General features: G+C 41.2%; 1 protein-coding gene across 8 annotated transcripts in view; it reads right to left on the reverse strand.

The window, feature by feature from the left end:
* EXOC2 (exocyst complex component 2) overlaps nt 1–5222 on the reverse strand; it is a 197685-nt gene extending 192463 nt beyond the window's left edge. For 5 of the 8 annotated variants that reach the window (XM_025202401.1, XM_025202399.1, XM_025202400.1 and 2 more), the window contains exon 1: nt 5106–5222. The gene's annotated coding sequence lies outside the window, so the exon portion shown is untranslated. Of the gene's footprint in view, nt 1–3173; nt 3199–3238; nt 3299–4926; nt 5077–5105 lie in introns of those variants that run through there. The other 3 variants (XM_006022208.3, XM_006022211.3, XM_006022212.3) reach the window with 3 other exon arrangements.
* Nucleotides 5223–6000: the final 778 nt, after the last annotated feature.

The raw sequence follows: 6000 nt of genomic DNA on the forward strand, positions 1-6000 counted from the left end.
AAACCCCCCCTCAAAACATTAGAACAAACAGTGGCATAAGAGACTGCCACTGTAATCTGCATATATTTATATGAAAGTTGGATAAGTATATTTATGCCTATTTATTTCATAAATCATTCTTTATTTTAATCAGATGAAAATCATTTCAGTGTTGAAGAGGGAATTTGCACGTACAAAACAGCCTAGTTTGAGAAGCTGCTAATAAACTGACTGCAACAAGATGTGTAGGTGCTATGCATCTCTTTTTTTGCACGTTATGTATAACTACGTAAGAGCCCGTGCCACAGTGTAATGGAAAACCCTGAAAAAGGTGGGAGGAACTGTTACAGAACATGTTAAAGAATGTCTCAATTTGTTATCTTCAACTAGAAAACTGAAATACATGTACAGATAAATAACGTAAAGATTGTATTGTCTTGTATAGTTGTTTTCCACCTAAAAACATAAAATGAAGGGAAAAGAAACCGATATCATGCAAACAGGTCTTAGTTTATCATTGCTAAATTGAATTGATTGAGCCATTTTCCTAACAGAATATGCATTTAATTTTAATTTTACTTTACAGCTGACATTTTATTACAGCAGCAGCTTCCATTTTTATCAAATGATGAAATAAAACCAGCATAAAACGCTATTAAGAATGCTGAATGTTAAAAAGAAAAGAAATCAATTATACAAAGCAAAGTATTTTACAACAGATTTACTATTTATCTTATACTTGAGGGAATATCAAACTTTCCTCAGTTATAAATCATTGATTAATCACAAAAAAAGAGAACAGCTTCCCCCTCCCCCCACTTCCCCAACCCCAAAAACAACTCTGAAAAGTATCAACCTTTTTGCTTTCCAGGCCAATTTATGTTGAGGTATTGAAATGCAGGTTTCATTATAATCAATGTCACTTTTCATAAATTCTGATATTCACCAGCTCTTGAAATAATACAGGTTTAAGACTACATCTTGCGTCCACCCTTCTATCACATTAAGATACTGAATTTTACATTCAGTATTTTAGACACAAATGTGCAATACTATTATTCAGATTACAGCAGAAGTAGAAATATATTAAAAGCAGATTTTCTATTAAAGCCAACTGTTTGAATTTTAAAAAGACCATGCTTCTTTAATTCATTGATGTTATAAATAAACAAACTGAAAACAATCAGTTAAATGTCATCTATTGCTTAGCTTCACAATTTTTATGACCAAGATCCATGACATTCTCTGTCATTTCCAATCTACTTACTTATTTAGAAAGCATTTAGGACCAAATTTACCCTGCGGAGCACTTCTATACAGGAAAGAAAGTCTCAACTCAATCAGACATAGAGTTGGCCACTAAGTTGTTCTAAGTCTCAATACCATTTGCTGTCTGTTTTTCCCTTGACTACTTCTAATACCTACCCAAAATGCATTGGGTTCAACCAGTATAGGTACAAAAACACTTTGTAAACACTGTCAACTGAATTAAGATGAACTCCTTTCTTTGTATAAATGCACATATTTCAAATGCTATTATATTGTTCAATACAATGAACCATTACAAAAAAGACTTAATAAAGTACTTCAAACAATGAGTACATTTTCTTAAATTATAACAAAAGGGTTTAGAATTAGATTATTTCTGTGATAATTTTAGTGCTTGATAAAACAAACATAAAATACAGCATTAAATAAAACAAAAAAGAGAAACCTCTGGAGAACTACAACTTGTCAAACAGGGTAACTCTATGCGCGCGAGAGAGAGAACGTGCGCATGAGAGCAAGAGTGCAAGCGAGAAAGATTTTTTACTTTTTAACATTTTTATAAAAAAAGATTGAAGAAAAAAAAGACACACAAGTCAGAGAGCATGTATGTTAATGGAACATAACATCACCATTAGTCTATTAGTTCACATCTACTTTTAATAACCAAGTAGCTAAAAGCTAAAGAAAATGAATTTTACCAAAAAAGCTAAAAAGAACAATTAATATCTTGGTTAAGCTTTATTACTCATTTTAATCATGATTAAAATCAATTTAAATTGCTCGTGTAAATCAATCCATCCTGTTTTTACACACAGAGGAAAGATCATATAAAGCACAGTATGTTTTCATTTGGATAGGGCCTTAATACATGTCCTTTGGGGGGGCATATAAATCACTATCGCCACAGGTAATGGCTGAGCAGTAGACTAACCTATCCATGGGAAAAATCAGCAGCAGGAGTTGTTCAGGGCATGCCTATGACTCTCAGTCTGTGGGTCAAGTTCTTTCACCACTTTTTGCTGGGTCAGTGCAGGCTGTAATAGATACCACAACCACAGGGGACTGTGTCAACCTTCTGTGTTTCTTCTTCAGACAGAGAAAGTGTAAAGCAAGGAACAGGATGATTTTCCCAGGCCAAAAACTTATTGTTTTTGTTTTAAAAGGATCTAATGGCATTTCTTTCCCATCCTAAAAAAAACGGAGTGAACTGGTGGTCAGAAGAAGAGGTGGTATATAGTGGTACAGATAGCCAAAGATAAGCCCTTCAATTCACTATTTCATGTAGGTCTCCACATATCAAAAAAGGAAAGTGCTTTAGCCTGATGAAAAATTTCATAGTAATGTTTCTGATATCCCAGCAGAGTGTGTACAGAAGCCTAGAGTTAATTACAATACAGTTTTATAGATACAGAAATCTGACAAGAACTCTTCTTAATTTTTAGAAAAAAACCCTAACTTTTTAAAGAGAACACTGCAGCAAACAAAGCTTGACATAATTATCCCAACATTATTTAATTCATTTACCCTCAACTGAAGTAGAGGAGTTCCTTGCTTTAGATTTTTTGTTTTAGGAGTCATTTACTACAGACTCATAAACTTTGCAAGCAAAAATGTTTGCAGGCAAAAATTTTACAAAAGCTTGTAGCACCAGCAAATCACATTCACCACCATGGAGTTCTCCTTAGTGAACTTTTAAATAGCCTGGGATTTAGATCTGAAAACTCCATCATCACTAGAAAAAACAAGATATGCTAATTAACGCAACAGTCAAATAATGTAACCCAACAAGCAATCTTGGTGGAGAATATACAGTGCTACCACTATTTTTGTCTAGCCTACTTTAGCAAAACAGTCCCTGACAGGAAGTTTACAGCAGTAAATACACAGGGATTGCTTTAAAAACAAAATAGACACTGAATGTTTACAAGCCAGGAAGTTCCACACTGCAGTAGGATATGGTTTTATCATATTTGAAAATGTGGCTATTTACAGCTTCAAAGAAGATCACATTTGGTGAGAGGGAGCACGAGGGTGCCTGGTACCTTACAGGAGAAGGCCAGTACACAAATGAGGATTTTCTAGCATTTATTCAATTAAGATTGCTGAAATCTGAAAATGGGTAGTCCAACCTGACACACCTGTGGCCATAAGGAACAGCACATGTGATGAGAGGCTAGCACTGCAAGTGGGGAATCGAGATCTGAAAAGGGGCAACATTGTGTGGGACAAAACTCCCAGTGAAAAAGAGAAGAAATCCTAAAGATGCTGTTTTATAGCAGCAGCTTCTCCCCTTCTCTCCCCAAACAAACCACTCAGCTCTCCAAGACAGGCCCCGGTTCTTTACTCTAACAATGGGGTAGGTAGGCACCAAAGGGATAACAGTCCAACAATCCAGCTCACAGACCCCTGTTGTCTAGAACAGTGATGCTCCACCTTTTAGCCTGGCAAGCCAGATGGCCAGTGCCAGGTCTGCCCACAGGCCAAATCTGGCTAATGGTCCTGATCTGGCACCTGGGATGGGTGTAGAAACTGCCTGGAGGCGGTGGGGGTAGCCCAATACCAACCTGGCCCCATGAGGGAGAGGCAGCTTGACATGGTCCCAACCCAACCATGGGGGGAGAGGAAGGGAAAGGGGCTTGAACCAGCCCCTTAGAGAAGAAGGGGTTTGATCTAGCCCAGCGGGAGGGAAGGGAGTTTGACATGGTCCCAGCACCATGAGAGGGGAGGAAGGGGGCATGATGTAGCCTCATGGGGGGAAACAGGGATTGACCTGGTCCTCCAGGGGATGGGAAAAGGGTCCTAGCCCAGCACGAGGGGGCAAAGCTTGATGTTGGCCCAACCCAGACGCTTGGGTGGAGAAACAGCTAGACTGTTCCCAGTGGTGGCAGATGACAGAACAAGGAGCAAGGGTCTCAAGTTGCAGCAAGGGAAATGCAGATTAGAGATCAGGAAAAACTCACTAGGAATGTGGTGAAGCACTGGAACAGGTTATTTAGAGAGGTGGTGGAACCTCCATCCTTGCAGGTTTTTAAGGCACAGCTCAACAAAGCCACAGTTGGGGCTGGTCCTACTCTGAGCAGGGGGTTGGACCAGATGACCTCATGAGGTCTCTTCCAACCCCAATTTTCTATGATGCCAAGAAGGCCCGGCTCAGCCCCAACCCAAACACGCAGAGAAGGGGGTACAGCCTGGCTCCCACCCACTGCAGAACTCAGGCTTTGGTAATCTGGCAGCAGAGAAAGGCAGCCACGACCACAGCTCCCTTGCTGCCAAAATCTTCCCGGCCCACAAGGGCCGGATGCCAAGGCCCTGCAGGCTAGAAGCTGAGCTCTAGCATGGGGCTCCCCAGCCAGTGTACACTGCGGGAGCTAGGCAAGGTGCCACCACAGGGCACCAGCAGGGTCGCCAAATCACGCCCCCAGACTGTCTATAGGAACTGCAGCCACGGCCACAGCAAGAAGGAAGAAGAGAGGGCTCTACTCAGGGCTGCCAGAGTTTGGCCACTAACCAGGACCGGAGGCAAGCCCCACCTCTGAGCAGGCAGCAGGAGGGACAGAGAAACCCCAGCACCACCACCCTATTGTCTCCTTCCAATCCCTCAGGACTGGCACCTGCCGGTGGCACGAGCCAGCACCCCCCCCCAGCTAATGGAACTTCCCCCACCCGTACACAACGCACCCACGCGGGTCAAACCACCAGCTCCAAGGGGGGGGAAGGGGGCAGGTGCCTCAGGGATGAAAGAAGGCACCAAGTCTCGCGGGGGGTGTCGTTCGGTCGCTCCGTCCGGCAGCCCGAGGGGCGGGGGGCAAGGAAGGTCCGGGCCGAACGGGTGGGGGAAGGGCGGGGGCGTCACTCACCAGCCGCCGCGTTAGTATCCGGCACCTGAGACAGCTGAGCTTCCCGGCCGCGCCCCCGCGTCCGGCAGCGCCAGGCCTGCCCAGTCCGCCGCCGAGCGCGTCGATCGCCCAGCCCAGTGCGTAACCCCGAGCAGTGGAGCCGCGAGGCACTCCCTGCGCATGCGCCACAAGGGGAGGGGCGTGGTTGGAGCAGGGAATCCCCTCAGGGCTGGTGCGGTGGAGGGAGGGGCTGGCTCGAGACGCTGGGTCTCGCGTCACGTGGGCGGCTCAGTCCTGTGCGATCACGCGTGACGCGGAACACAGTGTCGTGGACGAAAATAACAGTAATCCTCCTGTTGCATTATAGTAAACGGTGAATAATCGTAATTATGACCAATAATACATCATAAAACCAATAACAGGCAAAAATCATAATGATGATAAAAGAGAATCGTAACTAATAAATGATGAATCAGATAATGACAAACACTGAATGACACTAATAACACATGATAATAATGATAATAAAAATAGTAACATACTATTATTATACTCATTTTAATATTCTTATATTTAGGGTGTATAATGAATACTATATTGTAATCACAAGATTATATAATTGTATACAATTTATGTATAGTAAGTACTATTTTATCATTACAAGATTATATCATATCATTATATTGTATTATTGTGTATAATAAATGTATTTATGATATATATTTTATGATATTTTTATGGTTTTGATATATTTTATTATATATATTTATGATTTTATTTTATGATATAGTTTTGATTTTATGCTTTTTAATGATTTTTTATTATTTTATTTTTTATTTTTATTTTTATGATTGTATATTTATGATTTCATTTTTATGGTAGATATTTTAATTATATATATTAATTATTAATTTTA

The sequence above is a fragment of the Alligator sinensis genome, unplaced genomic scaffold (assembly GCF_000455745.1).
Source record: "Alligator sinensis unplaced genomic scaffold, ASM45574v1 scaffold579_1, whole genome shotgun sequence".
NCBI classification, from domain to species: domain Eukaryota; kingdom Metazoa; phylum Chordata; order Crocodylia; family Alligatoridae; genus Alligator; species Alligator sinensis.